At 40.5% G+C, this 22,803-nt stretch overlaps 1 protein-coding gene across 8 annotated transcripts in view; it reads left to right on the top strand.

Annotated features, from left to right (window-relative positions):
• Positions 1–22,803, top strand: part of LOC115253893 (protein muscleblind) — a 1,330,915-nt gene that overhangs the window by 114,447 nt on the left and 1,193,665 nt on the right. For 6 of the 8 annotated variants that reach the window (XM_062860494.1, XM_062860495.1, XM_062860498.1 and 3 more), the window contains exon 3: positions 6,849–6,871. The exons of the other annotated variants lie outside the window; for them this stretch is intronic. The gene's annotated coding sequence lies outside the window, so the exon portion shown is untranslated. The remainder of the gene's footprint in view (positions 1–6,848; positions 6,872–22,803) is intronic. 8 annotated transcript variants of the gene reach the window in all.

Raw genomic sequence — 22,803 nt, 5'->3', positions numbered from 1 at the left:
CAAAACACGTCCAAATAATCACCAATCGCAAGCACACGAACTGACCAAACGAGTATCAACAGCACTCTTATGCAGTTTCTCAAAACATTAAGAACATTGGACATATAACCATATAATATAATAATCACTAGGAAGTACGCTCGTTCCAGGATTGTTCCTCTTAGGTACCACGTTTCCCGTCGTAAAACAACCACCGACTGCTTTTCATCTGCCCCAGAATACTTTAAACCAGAATTCCCTCCACTCCTGGAATACGTCAACCCAATCCCAGATGAACATTATTTGTAAATGTAATCCTAGTGAAGTTATTGAGAGTGTATCAAGTCGGTGTCGGGTAATAAAAAGCTGTACCTAGAGCCTCCTGGAGCCTGTCTCATTGAGATGTCTCATTGAGACTCCCAATGCTAATGTGATGTGCACCAACATCGCGAGTCTCAAGCTCAAGGATTTTTCATGTACGCACAGCCAACTTTTCTCAATCTCGTAAAGAGATTTGTGCGTACAGATACTCAACTGATTAAACGTCGCGATCACCAAGGCAATCTTTGATTCGCAAAATCGTGAAACATTTCAAATAAGCCGAAAATCATGGCTTACGTAGCAATTTAATCTGTTTCGTTAGTACCCCTACTGATAAATACATAATGCATTTTAGAAGATATTTAATCAACATAAGAAAACAAGTCCTCGTTTAAACACGCTTCGCACACTGCTCATATGCTAATTGTGATTTCCATCATTATTGGCATGTGATAGCAGCCTACAGAAAAGAGAAAAAGTCATCTCTAAAAAGGTTTTGCTTTCGTCGATCGGTGGCTCAAACGGAGATTAAGTTGGTCGGGAGTTGAACCAGAAATGTTGAAGACCGCTAGAGTTGACCGTAAAGTTGTTCAATCTTCTTGATTTCATTTGTTTACCATTAGAGTCAAGCTTTTATAATTGTACTGTTAGAGCAAACTTTGCTAGTTTGTACATTGCATTAATTCAGTTTTTGCAGTGTTGAATTATTGAGTTATCTTATATAACCTTTTAATAAACCCTAATGTAAAGAAAAATGCAATGCATTATTACATTGATAATGCCAATATAAAGGATTATTGCATGACAAATGTGGAATTACTGCATTTCGCATTGCAAAGGTTGATATTCAGTCTAATTCGTGCAATGATATAATGCTTGTGGTTACTTGGGTAGTCTCTCGATGCCCGCTTATCTACTTCTTCTGATCAGCTCAAGTGCAATAAAGCTCCTACAGCGCCACGTTATCTGTAAAACCAATATAGGGAATCGCGCCACTTGGGCGGTGGCTTCTATATTCGTCTGTTTTCCACTATAACTACGTCAAATTTGAACCAATTGACTCAACTTTTGGAATGTGATGAGATAGGTATAGTATCTACCCTGAGTTTCCAATCGTAGTCCTTACATCGTCCATATTACCGATTATTTCAAGTTGTGTTTTCTCAAATGTTACTGATTAGGATTCTTTCGGGCGCATATTAGGCTTACCTACATCAACACGTCAACACTCTGGTCTTACTGGAGCGCCATCGTGTTAAGCATTTGAGGAATTCCACGGAGTCATGTCAGTCGATCCTGAGCGACCATTTCAAAAATATCTGAAACTTTGCACAGTTTTTCAATTTCATCTAAATCGCTATTTTTCGATATCAAACCTTCATATTCACTCACGACTAACTTTTCAAAAGGGTGTATGCGAAAATAGTTCAAAAATATTCTAAAAGCTGTACAGCAAAAACGGATTGTTCGATTGTTATGAATTTTTCAGCAAAGTTAGATAACTAAATGATGATTCCTAAGAAAATATACACTGTAAAAAATTTCTTTTTTTACTATAAAAAAATATGATCTTTGTCACAAAAACTCAAATATCTCAGAACCCTATCTTTTTACCAACGTCAATTTTTTAGGGAAAATGGCCCATTATATCAGCTATCTACCATAAAATTTTGGTGATGGTAAACTGATAAACAAAAAAGTTATGACATTTCAAACATTTCACAATTTTTACATTTAGTAACAAAAAAAAAAATTTTTTTTCTGTGTAAATTATTTCGAGAACTATATTTTGATGCTGATTTTATTGTAAAGGCTACCGCATGAATTAAACAAGTTGTTTTCATGATATTTTTGTTTGATTATTTATAATTACTATAGTATCTATTTGAACCTTACACGCGATCCAGTGTTGTGATCAAAAATATTGAGATTGTCATACTTTTTATTGTACGTGACTGGTGAAAAAATCCCTTGATAGTGTTGAAAAGCTGTTGATCATAAGAAAAATGGAATTAAACTTATTTTGGAGACGAAAGCTGCATAATAAAAGTTTTATATATACGCGTATACGTCTAGTTGATCTGCAAAAAAATACCTCTTAGAGAACAGACTTTATGATCGGAAAAATGCGAGTAACTTCAACAACAACAAATGCATGAGAGGTACATACCACAGACAAACAGACAAAACGCCTAGAACAATTTTCGTGAAAATCCACTACCACCACCTGGTGGAAATGTTTCACGAAACACTGCGTTGTGCAATATCGTCATCAGAAGGCGCTAGTGTGAAACGTCAAACGCAAAGAAAAACGATGGGCACTCTTCTGGTTATGAAAGCCACAACCAAGATTCAAAATGATCGTTAAAGGCGTGGTCAATGAAAATTTCGTCAGTTTTACGTTTGTTTGTCTGTATAATACATACCATGAAAATGCTCACGAAAAAGCAAAAAAATACTACCGCTATGGATATTAAAAATTTTATAGTAAATTTTTTCTTCGTCCAAGCAAACAACACCAAACTAGTCAGTTAAAACTAATAAGTGATTTTGTTTATTATAATGTAACGAACAACATGAACAGTCGCTTTCTCAAAGGTCTTCAACTCAACGCTCTCTTGTAGACCGCTTGTGAAAAAAAATGTTCAAAAGAGTTACGAAATCTCATAGATAAACTGAAAGAGACTGGTTATGCCCAAATTGAATACAAATTTACGCATTTGCACGTCCTGCCGTCTAGACTTTGACAAACGAGCCATCTGTATATCATCGGTAAAGCAGGGCGCAGGAAGTTCGAAAACGACAACAACTGAGAAATTGCCAGAAGTGCTAAGTGCAGAGAGTCATGCCACCGTACCATCAGCGACATCTGTTTAAACAATTTAATCACGCCTCTTTTTAAAAATGCTTTGAAATATACTTCAACATTTATACCCATTTCAATATTTTTAACGTTGCAAAACACGCTTTCAACATTCATCTTGAAGAAGAGGGAAAACACTTGTCCTCAAATGTAACAGCAAATTAATCAATAAACGACTAATGCGCGGAGGGCGTGATAAAATCGGAACAGTACTGTACATATAATATACATAATACATAATAAAAACAGATTGTTTTACTCACGCAAGGCCATTAAGGACAGACTTGTTGGAATCCCAAAATGGCCGTCACAATGGCTGACTTTGGCACCTACTCACGATTTCGAGGGCACAAATCTCTTCGTAAACAAAACCAACACGCTTTAGCATCTCATTTTAAGCTTATTACGAGTGAGCAAGAACAGAATAATAAAACGATCTGTTGTTTGAAGCTTGCTTCTTGAGATTTGTGCGTCTGAAGTTCTGATGCACTGATGAAGCGGGATTTCAAGATGTGTGTCCTTAACAATAAAATCAGCATCAAACTGCGCTTTCCGGCCGAAATAATTTACACTAAAAAAAATTATTACTAAATGTGAAAATTGTGGAATGTTTGAATTGTCATAACTTTTTTGTTTATTAGTTTATCATCACCAAATTTTTATGGTAGATTGCTAATACAATGGACCGTTTTCCCTAAAAAATTACATTGGTAAAAAGATAGGGTTTTGAGATATTTGAGTTTTTGTGACAAAAATGATATTTTTTAATGTTAAAAAAGATTTTTTTTTCACAGTGTACATTTTCTTAGGAATCACCATTTAGTTATCTAACTTTGCTGAACAATAAAATCTGCATGTAACTGCGATTTCTGATCGAAATAATTTACACAGAAAAAAATATTTACCAAATGTGAAAATTGTGAAATGTTTGAAATGTTATAACTTTTTTGTTTATTAGTTTACCATCACCAAATTTTTATGGTAGATTGCTAATACAATGGACCGTCTTCCCTAAAAAAATTACGTTGGTAAAAATATAGGGTTTAGAGATATTTGAGTTTTTGTGACAAAAATGATATTTTTTAATGTTAAAAAAGATGTTTTTTCACAGTGTATATTTTCTTAGGAATCACCATTTAGTTATCTAACTTTGCTGAAAAATTTATTGCAATCGAACGAACCATTTTGGCTGTGCAGATTTTTGAATATTTTTGAACCATTTTCACATACACCCTTTTGAAAAGTTAGTCGTGATTCAAAAAAAAAATTTGATATCGGAAAATGACGATTTAGATGGAACTTAAAAACTGTTTCAGTTCAATAGAAAATCATGAATTAAAAAATTTCCTTAATTTTGATGCTGTTGCTTGGAATCGCTCATTTTAAGGAACGCTGCACTTGGACGACCGGTGGGGCTACCTCATACGAACTTGTAATGACAAGAGTTATGTTAGACGCTCCTTCCTGGTTGTTGGCTTACCATTTTGCAACCCATTTAATGACTGCGAAATCCGCTTAAACATTGTGAGATTCCTATAACTACTTCCATGAACTAGTTACAATGATATAGGAATACGTGTAATAGAAGGCTATTTATTTTCAGACATCCATAAGCAACAGCAATGTCCTTATGCTACGCAAATTGCTCATAAAATCGCCCAACTGCATCTATGTAGATATCGTTTTGCCTTAGTGATTTATATATTGTTCGCATAATCATAATCGTGCTTTGTGGTGAGAAAACTCTAGAAGGACTTTCCTTATCTGAAGCTTATTGGTGGCATTTCCTGCTCCCAGGATGCTTCATACATCAGACTCATCAACTCATCTCGATGCTGATGACGTTCTTGGCTACCGTCCGTCCCTCCTTCAAAGGGGGTGCCGCATTTGTGTACATACCTACCTAGTTTGAATTTAACGAACCAGACGTGCATTAGGGTGCCTGTACCAGTTATCGCACTACCTAAGAAAAACTATTTCTACAAAAATAAGAAGAAGACCGACGAATGTAAACAATGAGTCAAATGATTGATTTGTTTCAATACTTTACAGGAAAAATATAAAAACGGAGCCAAAACTACTTTAAGTATTTATTACGGCGTGTGCCAATGATAGGAACCCTGTACCAGTTATGGACGGACACATTTGTTAATTTAGGTTCCACTTCGCACTATTTACATGCATTCCTTATGGGAGTTGCCATAACTGGTACACTATGGCGAAATAGGGTTCAAGGAGGCCGAAAAGTTAAGGAAAATGATTTATTTCTACCATAATTTGGGCAAATTGTGAAGTTTGGATGATTGCATTCATCTTTTGTGATCGTGATCTGTTGTTCACGATTTTTTTCTTGTTGATTTGTACCTTTAAAGGTTGAAAATCAACTATGGCGAATTTGAGGTACTATAGCCATAACTGGTACACTGAGCCTAGTCAGGAAAAGATGATGCCGATGATGATGAGAATGAACCAGGAAGAATGTGTGTCCTCCCTGGCTGTCGTGCCAGGGCGGTCGCCGCCACGTGGAAGCATCTCAAGATTGGAACCAAAGTCGACGACGATGTCGCCCGGGCGTTTTCAAAAGAGGATCGGCTCATTCTTCAGCGACAGACGGTAAGGAGTTTGCTCTTTTCGCACGTACCATAAACTATTCAATGAAAGTGATGCTGCAGATGCGGAAAATTTTCCAACTCCACTGACGACGACGACGCTGCCGGTCGGTGTGGTGCGGTACGGTGCAACGCATATTGCTTGAGTTGGTGAGAAAAAGGGTACAGCGCGGAGGAGCAGAAATAAATTGGAATTAGAACTTGCACCGAGCGGACCAAAAAAGTTCAGTTGCCACACTTTGCCCGGAATCGGTTTTGTTCCCTCGTACAATAATGGGCTGGAGCATCAGGTGCACTGATGAAGGGGATGAGAGGAGGAGGGAGACACTAGGAAGATGATGCTTTTGGTGGGTAATATCTATCAAGTGGGTTTGGAGAACCCGGACGACGACAATGGAGTCGTTATAAAATTTCATAATTGGAAAACATGACTTAAATACCTTATTCGGTTGAGAAATTGTTTGGAGATTTGGCGGAAATTCTGGGAGATCTTCGGAAGCTCGAGTTGTACTGATACAGTTGGTGGTTGCAAGAGTTGCAATTACACGTGTTCTTGTGTAGGGTTTAGGAATGATTGAGGAAAGGGAATACTTATATGTTTTCAACTGTTTTGCTTTTTTATGTGTGTGTTTTGAGTCACATCTATAGGGAAACAAACGACATAGAAAGCTTTTGATCCACTTTTCCGTCAATTTTACTTTATTGATGTTCTTATTTTTTTTTTCATTCTACCTATATTGTTTTATTTTATCTTCTGGAGGATCGACTGAGGGTTTTAATCTACGATTTAAACGGCTACGCAGTCTTGTAATTTGGGAAAACGAGGTTTATTATTTGCCCGACGTTTCGACACTGGGGTTGAAGATGACACAAAACCCCAGTGTCGAAACGTCGGGCAAATAATAAACCTCGTTTTCCCAAATTACAAGACTGCGTAGCCGTTTAAATCGTAGAATAAGTTTTATTTTATTATACCTTGTCATTTTATGAATTCATGAAACTCTGTAGGACCTATTCGTCATAATCTTGGTCATAATTCATTTATTAACTGAAACTCGTTTCATTTTATTTTTCAGGAATACGCCCTTCCTTTAGTTTGGTGAGTACTTTTACTTCGAGCATGTTGCATCCCGGAGGTCACCTACTCGGACAGTCATAAGCGCTCCAATAACGTACTCCCAGAATGTAAAACAAATCACTGATATGCAAATTAAGCCGGACCGCCTGCCTGGCCCTGGCTTGCACGGAAGGCACTAGGAAACCAAAGCATCCATTTCATAACATCAACAGGATCATTAGCAACTTGTCGAGATACCTATCATCCACTTCTCATCTTCCGATATCGAGAGCGAGGTGAAGTTTCTGAGTCTGGCAATTCGAGTCCCACCGTTTTACATTGTGAACTGACAAACCGAAGTGCAACAAAGAAGAAGAAACGAAGGCGACGACGATTACATCTTATTTCAATTAACACCAACCATCAGCTCTCCAGTTTGATTATCATCTTGGCACTTGTTCCCCCCTCATTCCGAAACTTTTGTCTTCATCAAGCGGGGTATGGGGTGAATGGGGGCTAGAGTAAGTGCGTTTTTAGTTTTTTCAACTGTGTGAACTCATTCCCCGATGCTGACTGGAGTCATCGCCGGAATGGCATTACGTGACTTGGAACCTGACCGTATGTGTTTGTCTTACAGCTGCAGGGATCTGATTCTCCTCGGGTTTGGGGTGGTTGCCAATCTTAAGCGCCTCCATATAAGAGTGGCAGCTCTGAGTGCACCGTCAACAAGATGTTCAGTTGTTTTGAAGGCTCCAAAAGTAGCCGGGGGAATGTCACCGCAAAACTAGCTTGAATACCCCACACAACTGAGGTGTCAGGTAATTTTTCAATTTTTACCGACTTAGATTGTGCAACCCACATTGCATCGGTGTTCTAGGGGTGTTTGGTTCACACTGCAGAACCCGAATGAAGCTACATTTACAGTACAATATTTGGATTTTTTTGTATGAATGTGTCAAGTAACCCGTCCGTATTGATGGATGAATGGTTGAGGATGTTTAAAATATGTTTGAACGTTAATGGAGTTCGTAATGTGAAAAGTTCACTTTTTCGTGTTGTGTTGCGGAATAAGATCTACCATTCCGAAACCCAGTGTCGACATATATTTTTCAATTTTGGATTATATTTACCTGACTTACTGGTCAGACTAAGGCCTGAGTGGCACAAATTTCCCAAATGGAGGAGAACGTGCCTCTGGAGCTGACCTAAGGGAGTGTCCTCTGCTGTACGTAGGAGTCGTCTCCATTCGACTCGGTCCATGGCTGTGCGTCTCTAGTTCCGCACTCTGCGAGGGGTCCGCAAATCGTCCTTCTATCGACCCACCTAGCTCGCGGTTTTCCACGTCCAGGGTTCCTGATTTCCACTTTTCATCTTCTTCCCCATTCGAAGACAGTCAGCAGCGAACGGTTGTTGCTTGAGATCGTGTGTGTGCTTGTCAGCGACGACAGCAAACTCTGGCGAACGGTGGGAAGCCACACTTGCAAATTATTCATTCGTCCATATTCGCATCGCAAGCGAATGCGATTCGTGAGTGATGCGATTGATATTGTGCATACGAATTATTGATGTTTTCGAATTATTTTCTTTGCTAATCTAGCATTTCAGCGACAATACAGTAAAAATGTATGCATTACATGCAGAAATTCTCTTCTACTTATGATAATAGCCGCTTCGATCGCTCACCAGTATTCTTCACCTTTCGCCATTCATTCATTCGCTTGCGATCCAAACTGCGACGAATGGCAACGAATATTCATGTCAAGCAGATGGCTCATCGCTTCCCACTGGTGATGGGGTTGCGTGTTTGATCACGACGATCCGTTTGCTGCATCTTTCTCGATTCGCTTCAGCAAAGAGGAGTGAATATGAATGGGGTGAGGCGAATATACCGATCCTTGTCCACGTCTTCTTGTACCGGTCGGATGGCTGTTGAAAACCATTTAAATCGGGTTGCTTTCCGGCATCCTGAGGACGTGACCCGCTTACCGTAGCCTTCCAATTTTTGCGGTGTGTACGATGTTTGGTTTTCTAAGCAGCTAATGCGGCTCGTGGTTCATTCGCCTTCTCCAAGTCCCTCCTTCCGTCTCCAGAAACATGTTGGTCCACAGCACGTAGAGTTCATGTTTCGTGCCCATAGAGAACTACCGTCAGCGTTCTGACGGAGTCCAAAGTAAGCTCGACTTCCTGCCACAATGCGTCTCTGAATTTTTCTACTGGTGTCATTGTCGGTGCTCACCAGTGAGCTGAAGTACACGAATTCTTCAACCGCCTCGATTTCATCACCGTCGATAAAAATTCGGGGTGGCGGGCTCGGAGATTCCTCCCTGGAGCCCTTTGCTATTATGTACTTTGTCTTCGACACATTAACGACTAATCCGATTCGCCTGGCTTCACTCTTTAGTCGGATGTACGTTTCCGCCATCGTCTCAAATTTACAAGCAATAATATCAATATCATCGGCGAAACCAAGCAGCTGAACGGACTTCGTGAAAATCGTTTCACTCGTGTTTATTTCGGCTCTTCTAATTACACCATCTAAAGCAATGTTGAACAGCAAGCACGAAAGTCCATCACCTTGCCGTAATCCTCTGCGAGGTTTGAAGGGACTCAAGAGTGTCCCTGATACTCGAACTACGCGCAACACTCGATCCATCGTTGCCTTGATCAATCGTATCAGTTTATCCAGGAATCCGTATTCGTGCATAATCTGCCATAGCTATTCTCGATCGATTGAATCATACGCCGATTTAAAATCGATGAACAAGTGATGTGTGAGCACGTTGTATTCGCGGCATTTCTGCAACACCTGGCGGATGACGGACACCTGATCTGATCCGTTGTAGCGCGTTCACCCATGAGTCCAGCCTGATATTGGCCCACGAACTCTTTTGCAATCGGTGATAGATGGCGGCATAAAATTTGAGAGAGTATCTTGTAGACAGCGCTCAGTAGTGTGATCGCGCGGTAGTTCCCGAAATCCAAGTTGTCGCCCTTTTTGTAGTTGGGACACACGATACCTTCCATCCATTCCTACGGTAATTCTTCCTTTTCCCAAATCTTGATAAAGATTTGATCATAACACAAAAATGCTGCAACATCAACATTGCCCTTCTTTCTGCATCTACGCTACAGCCGACCGTCTCTATGTTGCTAACGAACACATTCGAGACGAACGCATTGATACGGTGGCTGCCGTCACCACGCTCTTTCTTCGAAAATTTCCTGAGCAGCCGAACGCTTGTTAACTGTCGTTCCGAAGCAGAGCTATGTCACTCACTGCTGGGTCACTCTCATCTGAAAGGGCCAGGATGAAACATACCACGCCCTATGAATATGAATGCTAAGCGTAGAACAAAAACTCGCTTCGGTGTTTCATCGTGTGGTTCGAAAACAAGAAACGATCGCTGCTGTTGGATGTGGTTGACTCTGCATTGAACGAGGGTTGGCTTGAGTGGCTTTAGCGTGTATCGATTATGTTTTGATGGACTGCGTTTGTCAAAGTGCAAAAGTTCGACATTAACCGTCCTGAAACTGCACAACTCTGGTAATGACCCAGCGTAGTGCTCTCACTAGTTTCTCCACCGTATTTTAGTAACTCGCTTGACAGTTGATCTGCTGCAGTGGCTTTGTTGTTTTTCAACCGGTCAACCATCTTCTCAATCTCTTGGAGGTTAGGGGCTGGAAATCTTTCGTCCTGTGCACGTACTCCTTGATCTGTTACCACGCCATCTTCGGTACATGCATTGTCGCCATTGAGGTGCTCATCGTGAGAATATTCCCGTGATTCTCTCGGTACATGTCGACTTGTGGCACAAAGCCTCTGCGCGAGCGGTTTAGCTTCTCGTAGAACTTTCGTGTGTCCTTGGCACGGTACAGTTCATCCATCGCTTCGCGATCTCGTTCTTCCTACTGGCGCTTCTTCATCCGAAAGACTGAGTTCTGCTTGTTCCGCGCCTGTCTGTAACGTGCCACGTTCGGTTTCGTACGGTCTTGCAGCATTCTCGCCCATGCTGCATTCTTCTCGTTTTTCAACTGTTCATATTCGCCGTCGTACCAGCCGTTTCTGTGATTCGGAGTCGCGAAGCCTAGTGCTGTAGCCGAGGTACTACCTATGGCGGATCGGATGTCCCTCCAGCCATCTGCAAGTGTAGCTGCGCCAAGCTGCTCTTCCGATGGTAGGGCCATTGCTAACTGCTGCGCGTAGTCTTGAGCCACTTCTACGTTACGCAGCTGCTCGATGTTGAGCCGCGGCATTCGGCTTCGATGCGTGGTGATAACTGTCGAAAGTTTTATCGCATGCATACAGCGACTAAGTAGTGATCCGATTCTATATTCGCACTGCGGTATGTGCGGACATTGACTATATCCGAGAAGAATTTACCGTCGATTAGAACGTGGTCGATTTGATTTTCTGTTTGATGGTCGGGTGATCTCCAGGTGGCTTTGTGGATATCTTTGCGGGGAAAGAAAGTGCTTCGGACTACCATACCACGGGAGGCTGCAAAGTTTACGCATCGATCGCTGGCCGTTATCATTCGATACTGCGTGCTGGCTGTTTCGCCCGATTACCGGTCTGTACATTTCCTCCCTTCCTACCTGCGCGTTCATTTCGCCGACAGCGATTTTCACGTCACGCTTCGAGCAACCATCGTATGTTTGCTCTTACTGCGCGTACCGGTCATCAGGTCTCGTTTCGTGTGGGCAGTGGACGTTGATGATGCTGTAGTTGAAGAATCGGCCCTTAACTCTCAACATGCACATCCTTGCGTTGATCGGCTGCCACCCGATCACACGTTGTCGCATCTTGCCCAACACTATAAATCCTGTTCCCAGTTCATTGGTGGTGCCACAGCTTTGGTAGAAGGTAGCCGCTCGATGCCCGCTTTTCCACACTTTCTGTCCAGTCCAACAAAGTTCCTGCAATGCCACGATGTCGAAGTTGCGGGGATGTAGTTCGTCGTAGATTATCCTGTCACATCCTGCGAAACCTAGTGACTTGCAATTCCATGTTCCAAGTTTCCAATCGTAGTCCTTACTTCATCGTGTGGGTCTTTGCCGATTGTATCGAGTCGTATTTTCTCCTATGTTATTCGCAATGGGGATTTTTACGGGTAGCTTATTGGGCCTACGCCAACACTCCTGTCTCGCCGGAGGGCCATCGTGCCAGTTCTGTTTAACGTCCCAACCAACACTGGGACGACCACGCTGATGGGGCTACCACCTTGGATCTAGCTGGGCGTGGTGCAGCGTTTCTTACTCAGCCGCTGGATGCCAGAACAGACGCTGTTTAAGCCGCACCTCCTTGGTGAACAGACGCTCGGATCGTACCTCCTCAATCTAGCTGAAGTCAGAAGCACAACAGTTCCCATGCTGTACTACCAGCTAAGCACACAACTCTTAGCTGGCGGTCTTTGTCATCGCTTGACCCGTGGAAGCATGAGGTAGGAACTTGTGAGGACCAGAGCTATGTTGGACGCTTTCCTTATCGACTCACCGTTTTGTAGCCCAAGTGGATTTGTATAATGTATATAATTGTCTTTGTATCGGAATCGTAGTTATTTACATTGGATTTTGTTACCAGGGGTAGACACTCTATTCTCTGTGTTTTAGTACGTTTTCCCATACTTAATTCCATACAAATTTCAATTGCAATGCGGGATACGGGACGCAACCGATCGCCCTCAAACTTAGCACAGTTGGTTTGGATGCTAAAAAGAACACACAACACATTTTTACGCTCGATGGCGAATGATAATATACATATCAATGAATTCAATTGCATTGTTTTACTTGTTCCTACTGTTTTTTTTTTGTTACTTCAATTTATGTTTAAAAAACCGTTACATAAATTCATTTCAGTGACATTTAATAGTTTGGTTGTTGATGTCAATTCCGTTTTATTGTAATTTTCCGTTATTGTTCAGTTCCTTCGATTCATGTAGTACATTTGATGTATTAAGAGATTTTATTCCAGCCATCGGCCATTCGAGGAATCCCTTGAGATGAGAGTCGTCAAATTAGTCGGGCAAATCGAAATGGAACCGGTGGTCTGTCATATGCGAAAGTGGCGCAAAAGCCATCGAGTTTATAGGTCCTTTCGAGCAAATTCGACGAACTGTTACAAGTTGTTTACCTTTAATTGTGGTTCATGTTGGTTCTTAGTATCTCTTCATTTCATTTCATTTCATTAGGCCAAATTCGCCGTAAGTTCAAAGCTCGTTTGCGGGAGTGGATAATGAACGAGCTAGCGATTCTAGTGTGGCGGCGCACACCACGGCTCGAGATCTCAACATCAATTATCCAGAAGTGAAATTAATGAAAAACGTCCGATAAGTCTCCCAATTAAACGCATGAGAATCAACGTTTACTGCTACCTCCGATCGTGAATTCCTGCTGCAAATTCTGAAGAAGTTCTTGGAAAAACTGTTAAGGGAATTTTATGAGTGATTTATGAGTTTCAATGTAAATCCTTGCAGCAGCACACAGGAGAATACTCGATGAAGTTATGGAGTATCTTAGAGATACGACTGTGATAGTTGATTCGGGGTAATGGCTTCCAGTCTCTTTCAATTAAAACCCGGATTAATCCACCTAGTGGTCCTGAATCCTGTGAATAATTAATTTATAAAAGCAAGAATCCAAGCCATCATCAAGTTACTGATGGCACATATTTCCGGTGTTATGTTCAATGTATAGGCAGAGCTGAAAAATATCAGACCCCTTATTTGACTGCGTGACCACCTTTACTATAACTGGAATATCATCAATACCAAGACGATAATAACAAGCTTAAATATAAATTATTTCACAACCAAAAATCACTTTACAGTCTTCGATAAACTTTTTCCTACACACTTCAGGCTATATTTTATTATCATTGGTTACTAGATTCAAAAAATTTTACCGAAAAATGTAAGCAAGTGAAATTGTTCGTACTGAATCCAATTCAAATTAGAACCATATCACAAGGCGCGAAGAGCAATCAGTCGGATCAAAATTTTGCGCAGCAATTTTAGACGCAAAAGGGAATTGAAAAACTTTGCTCGAGGTTGATGCGATTAAATTTCAATTTTCTCATGGAACCCCATTCTACTGTATATTTACACCTCAGGAGTATGAGAAGTTGTGATTTGATGAGCCTGCATCAGTTTTGTCAAGATTTTGTTCTCTTACACATATTTATCGCTTGCATTGATTATTTTCACTGTTTTTACTTTTACCACTTCCTGTGAGATACCCGGAACCGGTTCCAAGACTGTACCTATTGTCTCAAATATGGTCTGAGAATAGTCTCTTGCTAACTGTTCAACAGGTTTTCTGAAAAGCCGAAAATTGATGTGCGTGCATGGATTTGATTCATTTTACATCTTGGTCATTCTGGCGGGACATACAAAACGGGTTCTACCGGTAGTCTCTAATGTGATCTGAGACTATTTTTTTTTGTAAACCGTTCATCAGGTTATCGAAAAAGCCGTGGTTTGATATGTCGCATGCATGGGTGTTTGGCTCTTATATGCATTTGACCACTTCCAGCAAGACACCCGGAACCGGTTCCGGAATACTACTACCGTATTACCCCGCTAATACGACACCAACTGTTGTCGAATAACCGGGGTAAACTTTTAATTCGACAAACTGGTCACCCTACACCACGTTGCTCATTGAAATTTGGCAACTCTGTTTTTGTTTTTCTTTTGATTTCCGGATTTGTTATGAAACATAATTTCAACAGATACTGCGGTGGTGCGAATGAAAAGCTCGTTCTTTTTACGATTGTTGCCATCCTCAGTTGATTCCGGTTGGTCTCCAGGCGGTTTGGGTGTCAAATAGCACCAAAACAGAACTTCCGGAATTAGCGTCTGCAAGAGGAGCTGCTGCGGGTTCGAGTATAAGCGCAATATTAAACTGTTTTGCATTTACAGTGTACATCGCTGTGACATTTCAACACTTTTTAATTCGACATGTGTCGAATAAGCGGGGTACGAATTAAAAAGTGTCGAATTAAAACGTGTCGAACGAGCGGGGTAAGACGGTAGTTATCTCAAATATGCTTTGAAACCATTTTCTTGCTAACCGTTCATCAGGCCGCGGTCTGATATGTTGCATGCATGATTTTTTAGCATTTTCATATCTGGTCCCTCCCTGGGGTACCGATCCGGAACACCTAAATGGCCATAATTCCGGAACGGCTGAACCGATCCGAACCATTTTCAATAGGAAACAATGGGACCAGATTCCGCGTCGAATGAACCATCGGTCATAAAAATCGGTTGAGGTTTACTACCAAAAAGTGATGTGAGTTTATTTTGTACACACATACTCACACACACATACAAATACACACACACACACACAAACATCACCTCAATTCGTCAAGCTGAGTTGATTGGTATATGTGACTCGACCCTCTGGGCCTTCTATCAAAAAGTCATTTTTGGAGTGAACATATAGTCTTTCCAGTACACTTAGTGTACGAGAAAGGCAAAACGGATTCTTATGTTTTCATCCGACGTTTCGGATTCCGTTTTGCCTTTCTCGTGCACCAAGGTGTACCGAAAGGCTATATGTTCACTCCTAAAACGAAAATTGAATAGGGCCCCCGGAGAGGTCAAGTCATGAATACCAATCGACTCAGCTCGACGAGTTGAGATGATGGCTGTGTGTATGTATGTGTGTGTGTATGTGTACAAAAAGGTCACCTCATTTTCAGATAGTAAATATGATCCGATTTCAACGACCGATGGTTCATTTGACGCGGTATATTGTCCCATTGTTTCCTATTGAAAATGGTTCAGATCGGTCCAGCCGTTCTGGAGTTATGGCCATTTAGGTGTTCCGGACCGGTACCCCAGGAAGGGACCAGATATGAAAATGCAACAAACCAATGCATGCGACCCATCAAACCACGGCATTTTCGATTATCTGATGATCGGTAAGCAGGAAAATAGTCGCAGACTATATCTGAACCGGTAGTGCTCCGGAACCGGTTCCGGGTGTCCCGCCGGAAGTGGTCAAATAAAAAAATGAACTAACCTCATGCATGCGACACATCAAATCGCTGCTTTTTCTATGACCTAATGAACGGTAAACAGAAAAATAGTCTCACTGAACCGGTAGCATTCCGGAACCGGCTCCGGGTGTCCCGCCGGAAGTGGCCAAACATAAAAGTGAATCAAACCCTTGCATGCAACACATCAAATCACCGCTTTTTCTATGATCTGATGAACGTTAAACAGGACAGTAGCCTCACTGAACCGGTAGTGTTCCGGAACCGGTTCCGAGTGTCCACCGGAAGTGGCCAAATATGAAAGTGAAGCAAACTCATACATGCGACACATCAAATCGTGGCCTTTGCAATAACCAAATTGTGCGGTTAGCAAGAAAATAGACTAAGCCCACATTAGAAACTACTTGTACATCTTTGCTGGATATCCTATGCAAATGGGACAGATGTGCGATTCACGGCAGTGTACACCTGTCTCGCGGAGAGAGGCCGAATGTAAAAAAGCACCAAACCAATATTCCCGACACATCAAATGGCTTTTTAGGTATCATGATGAACTAATAACAAGAAAAAATATCCCAGATCATAATTGGGAAAACTAGTAGTGTCCCGGAATCGGTTTCGGGTGTTTCTCCGGAAGTGGTCAAATGTGGAAGGAAATCGAACCTGATGGACGGTTTTCAAAAAAAAACCTTAGATTACGTTAGAGACCACCGGTAGTGTTCCACAACCGGTTCCGTGTGTCCCGCCGGAATTGGTCGAATGTAAAAATGAACCGGTTTAGTGTGTCCCACCGAAAGTGGACCAATATAAAAATAAACCAAACCCATGCGGTACATCAAATCGCTTTTTTGTCAGTAAGGGGTTGTCCATAAACCACGTGGTCATGAGGGGGGGGGGGGGGGGGTTCGGCCAATGACCATTTTGTATGGACAAATAAAAAATTTTGTATGGACAAATGACCACGCGGGGGGGGGGTTGAAAAGTCCCAATAAAATGACCACGCGGTTTATGGACAGCCCCTAACCTGATGCATGGATAATAAGCAAATAGGCACAGTCCACAGAAGTTGTTACCGGTAGCTTAACCAGTAGTATTACTAGTTCTGAGTAATCTGTATCTGATAACAGTTAGCATTTACATAAGCTCAGACCACACTACCGGTAGTGTTCCGGAATCATTTCCGGGTGTCCCGTCGTAAGTGGTCTAGTATAAAGTATACCAAACTCATGCATGGCACACATCAAATCGTGACATTTCGATAACCTGATGAACGGTTAGCAAGAAAATAAGCTCAGACTACATAAGAGACTAGCGGTGGTGTTGCAGAATCAGCGTTGGGTGCTTCAGCGGAATTTCGAAAGTGTACAAAATTAATGCAAGCAACAGATATGTGTAAGAGAACCAAAAACCTAAACAATACTAGAGCGATCTCATCAATTCATACCATTTTAGATTCCTGAGATGTTAACGTACAGAAGGATGGGTCAACGTTGTATGGAATTAAAATTTTAGCACATCAGCCCCGAACATTTTTTTTAAACCCCCTTTTGCGTCTAAAATTACCGCGCAAAATTTTGCTGCGACTGGAGGGCGAACTCTGTAATGCGTTTAAAATTTGATTAAGATTTAAAATTGGCAATCCAAATTACTACATTACAAATGTTACGTGAATCTCGTAACCAATGATAATAAATATAGTGTGCAGAAAAAACTTTGTCGAAGACCTCAACGTGACCTGTGAAAAAAGTTATATCCCAGCTTGTCAAGCAGTCAACTGGTAGAACCGATATTTTCAGCTCTGTCTATACGTTGAACATAACGTCGGAATAAGTGCCCCAATCCGATGATGATATTAATAAAATTCTCGCTTTTCTAAATAATGTATTCTCAGGATTCAGAAATTCGTAGGTGGTACAGTCCCAGATCGCTGTTATGTGAATTTCCTCCTTCTCATCCGTTATCAAACACAGCTTTGGGGCTGATCACTGACTCTTGCCTGAACTTGCCTTAAAGATTGATTGCGTCGACGGAATGATTATGAGTACATATTCAACGAGAAAGGCACTATCACCACTATGTGGATGAATCTGGTTTTTAATTGAAAGAGACTGGAAGTTATGGAGTATCTTTTGAATGATTTTTTGAAAGCTTCCTGAAGTTTTCTGTGGAATCCCCATACTGGAGGGTTTTAAGAATCCTTGATAGTTTCTGGAGATATCTCTGAAGAAGTCTCCAGAAGAATTTTTGAAGGAGTTGACGATAAAGTTTGTGAAGACATATTTTTTTTATATGATCTAAAAACTAATATATCGATGAATCACCAGTCATTACAAATATGATCACATGGCTACGATACTCCATAATACTTGAAAACTATTGAGAAAATTTCTTTAAAATCTCTCTAATTGTCAGAGTTATTGAACTATTGTACATCTATTTGGTATAAACTGAGGGGCTCAGAATCAGGAACATTTTTAAAATTATTTTCACGATGATTAGAAAAATTACAATAAATCGTAGAGAATTGGGTTAATTTTGAAACTCCATACATTTTGTATAGGATGAAAAATTGTTGAAAAACACTTAAAACCTCATTTACTCGAAAGTAGGATTTTGTCACTCACACCCCTTTGCTTCTAACCACTTCAAATGTTAACTATTTTCATTCATCCATTTTTTTTATTGTGATTTTTTACTTAGAAACTTATCACCCCTATCCCAATTCTCTAAAAAGCTTGTTCCATCTTGGGCATCGACTACAATGCCAGTCAAGCAACTCTTCATTCGCCATGTGGAGCGGCAAAGATGATTTGTGAATCTGGTATCGTGTGTTCCAAACTCCAAAAGCGAAAGGAGTGATGCCGTAAATTACCAACCCATGCAAAAGTTTCACGCAACTTGATTCATCCTTGCTCTGCTCTCCCGTCGCCGAGTCGGTTGCGAGTTGCGACCTATTGGAACGTGCCCAGACCAAATTGGTTTCCTTCGCTGCTAGCTGCGCTGCAGCGTTGATGAACCAAAACGCAACGCTGCGTAGTGCAAGTATCCCATTCACCGCCGCTGCTTTGGGGTTCACTGCCACGGCGAGCATCCATCCGAATCGAGTGGGCTGCACGTCCGTAAAGGAAAGAAGCGATAACTTATTTCTTAACGTGGTGCTGCCGGTATGAAGTCTTTTTTTTTTTCGATGTCTTAGTTAATAAATTTAACCATTCAGATTTGGTTTTCAAGGTTGCACTTTTCAGCCCACTTGCAGCGCACATATTTGTCACATCGAAGTGACTCCCAACATGCATTATTAATGGGTTTTGTAAGTGTACGTAGGTACCTCTGGATGAATATTTCCTTCCTCTTATGTTACGGCGATGGACGACTTTTCAAATGCATTCGATGCAAATTTCGCTAAACTGATACTTTGCTGATTAGCATCTCGGCTCGGCAGGCGCTGGCTGTTCGAACTGCATTGCATTGCTACGGGGCATGGTTTGTCGTGTTATGCCACCGCCCGCCGCCGACGTTGTCATCGCTTTAAGGGTATAAGTATGGTTTATGTCCACGTCTGGTGGGTTTCGAAAAAAAAACGTTTGTTGGCAATGTGGGTCCCCGAACGGAAGAAAATGGCTGTAGAATAGAAAACTCATTTGGGATTTTTTCACAGCTCCGACAGAATTGTTTCATCCGGAGTTTTACACGGAGTTTTTACCGTTAGTACACAGGGTCAAATATTTGTCCAAAAAGGAGCCAATGCTCAAACTTCTTGTTTGACTCGATCGAATTTTAATAAGTGTCAAACAAATGTTGTTTCTTGAGTTCTTTCCTAATCAAATATTCGATCCTGTATACAGGGGGTGGCCCAAATGTTTGGGATAGGCAACTTTTTTTCTCTCACAAAAAAATTCAACATGCTATAACTTTTTATAGAGTGCATCAATAAATCTCAAATTTTGACTGTTTGTCAACCTATTATATCTGCATTATTGGTACTAATTTAGGCTCGATTGATTAATGTTTCGCAAAGTTAGAACCGTTCGGGTAAAACACTATTTTTTTGACAACTCATTTTTGAGCTGTCATATCTCGGAAACCAGTGAACCGAATTGAATGAAACTTTGAAAGTTCACTAACAATATGTATGTGCTTCACATGTTGCTAAAACATAGGTACTTTTTAAACTTTGAAAAAAGTTATCATTGATTGACACTTTTGGGATTTTTCTCGAAAAAATGTAATTTTTTTACATCAATGTCAATGAGTTTTAGTGTTGATACCCAAAGATTTTCCACTTATGTTCTCAAGTTATCTCTAATCAGACATATTAGAGCCTATTTAGATTGAAGAAAGAACACATTTAGTAATTTTTGTGTGGTATTGAAAATTTAACCTATTTTCCTATATATGGGTAAAAATTTCAACCCGGTATAACTTAATTCGCCGTTAGAAAATATTACATTTTATAACGTCGTATTAAATATCAATATATTGTTGATAAACGTTAAAAAATTCATTCAATTCGGTTCACTGGTTTCCGAGATATGACAGTTCAAAAATTGGTTGTCTAAATAATAGTGTTTTACTCGAACGGTTCTTACTTCGCGAAAAATTAATCAATCGAGCCCAAATTTGTACCAATTATGCACATATAATAGATTGACAAAGAGTCATAATTTGAGATTTTTTGATGCACTCTATGAAAAGTTACAACATGTTGAATTTTTTTGTGAGAGAAAAAAAGTTGCCTATCCCAAACATTTTGGCCACCCCTGTACTTCAGACCTTACTCTTTGGGCTTCTCGTAGTTCCTGATGGGATTTCTACAATAGTTCCTTTCGGGATTCTCTCCCGGATTTCCTCGCGTTTTTCCACTTGGATTCCTTTCGAGAGTTCTTCTGAAGTTTCTTATTCGGAAGCCTGGATATTTTCTTAGGAAGTACCCCGAGAGGGAAAATGCAGGAAGAACACCAGAAGTAATTATGGGAAAACTCTTACAAAACCCTACATGAAAAATCTCAGAAAAAACGCAGATTAATCCACCTAGTGGTGATAGTGCCTTTCTCGTGCCAGTGTTGATGCGATCAAATCATAATTTTCCCATAACACGTTGATCCATCCTACTTTATATTAACACCACAGAAATTTGAAATAGTGTGGTTTGGTTAGATTACTTTGGTAACGGTTCTATTCTCTTGCATATGAGGACTTTAACTATTTCTTCACTTTTAATCTTACCCAACGTTTACCAGGCTATCAAAAAAGCCACGATTTGATGTATCGTTGGTAAACATTGGTTTTGTTCACTTTCATAATTCCACTATTTGATGTGCCGCATGCATAAGTTTGGTTCAGTTTTACACACATAATCTGGAGTGCCGGGATCTCAGCATTTCCTCAAACTTTTGCCGAGATCTGCACAGCCGTTTGCTCGGCAAACAACAACATTACCGAGATCTCAGCAACTTTGACAATTATTTATTTACTGAGACTCGGCTACTGTTGTACTGTTCCTATACTTAATACATTTAACAACTCTCTCTCCCCCTAGGATCGTGATGTACTTAATGGATGGCCTCAAGCATGATTTTGGTTTACTTCTATATTTGACCATTTCCAGCGGGGCACTCGTTACATGTTCTTCAACACTACCGGTTCTCCCAAATGTGCGTCTGAGACTTTTTGCTGACAAACTGTTAATTAGGTTATTGAAAAAGCCGCGATTTGGTGTGCCGCATGCATAGGTTCGGTTCACTTTTATATTTCACCAACACGGTTGACGAGACACCCAAAATCGGTTCCCGGACAGGACCTCTTCTTCTTCTTCTTCTTCTTCTTCTTCTTCTTCTTCTTCTTCTTCTTCTTCTTCTTCTTCTTTTTCTTCTTCTTCTTCTTCTTCTTCTTCTTCTTCTTCTTCTTCTTCTTCTTCTTCTTCTTCTCCTTCTTCTTCTTCTTCTTCTTTTTCTTGTTCTTCTTCTTCTTCTTCTTCTTCTTCTTCTTCTTCTTCTTCTTCTTCTTCTTCTTATTCTTATTCTTCTTATTCTTCTTCTTCTTCTTCTTCTTCTTCTGTTTCTTCTTCTTCTTCTTCTTCTTCTTCTTCTTATTTATGGCTCTACGTTCCCACTGGAACTTGGCCGGCCTCTCTTCAACTTGTTCTTTGGAGCACTTTTACAGAGTTATTAACACTCCAAATACCGTGATCAGAAAAAAGTGGGAACTTTTACTTTGAGCAGCTCGTTCTCAGCCGCCTGTGAACCGATTTTCAATTTTCTTTCAGGGATCTTCGACCCAACATGTCTACTTTTATTTCATACAAAATTTATGCTTATAGGAATGCTCAGTTTTTCTCCAGAATAGCGTGAGTCAGGAACGTTTTTAAAAAAATCTCATAATTTTCGATTTGCATGCTAAATTTTAGCGATGACCACGAATAATGACTAGAAATCGGCATATATTTTGAAAAGGCATAATGTAGAGGTAGTATGAGATTTGAATAGCTATCTTGAACATCCCTAGCCACAAACGAATGCGGCTCTCGACCGGAAAATACTCCAGTGCCCTAGATAAGCATCCTAGAGGGTTGGAGTCTTCAGCAAAGTGTTATATATTGACGGGTACTACACTTTAACGTCTTCGGTTTTGATCTAGATCTGCTGTAAGTATCTAGATAAGTTTTATTTTTCTATATGACTCTCTAGAACTCTCAAAATACATCCTACTTGGTTGAAGTCTTTGTTAAAGTTCTCTGGATTGGTTAGTACTACACTTTTACGTCTTCGGTTTTGATCTAGATCTGCTGTAATTGATCTAGACAAGTTTTTTTTTCTATATAACTCACTGGAATTCTCGATATGCATCCTAGATGGTTGAAGTCTTCAGCAAAGATCTCTGGATTGGTCAGTACTACACTTTTCCGTCTTCTGTTTTGATCTAGATCTGCTGTAGTTGATCTAGATAAGATTAGTTTTTCAATTTAACT

Source organism: Aedes albopictus, chromosome 3 (genome assembly GCF_035046485.1).
Source record: "Aedes albopictus strain Foshan chromosome 3, AalbF5, whole genome shotgun sequence".
Lineage (NCBI taxonomy): Eukaryota > Metazoa > Arthropoda > Insecta > Diptera > Culicidae > Aedes > Aedes albopictus.
This window is presented reverse-complemented; position numbering and strand designations above follow the sequence as displayed.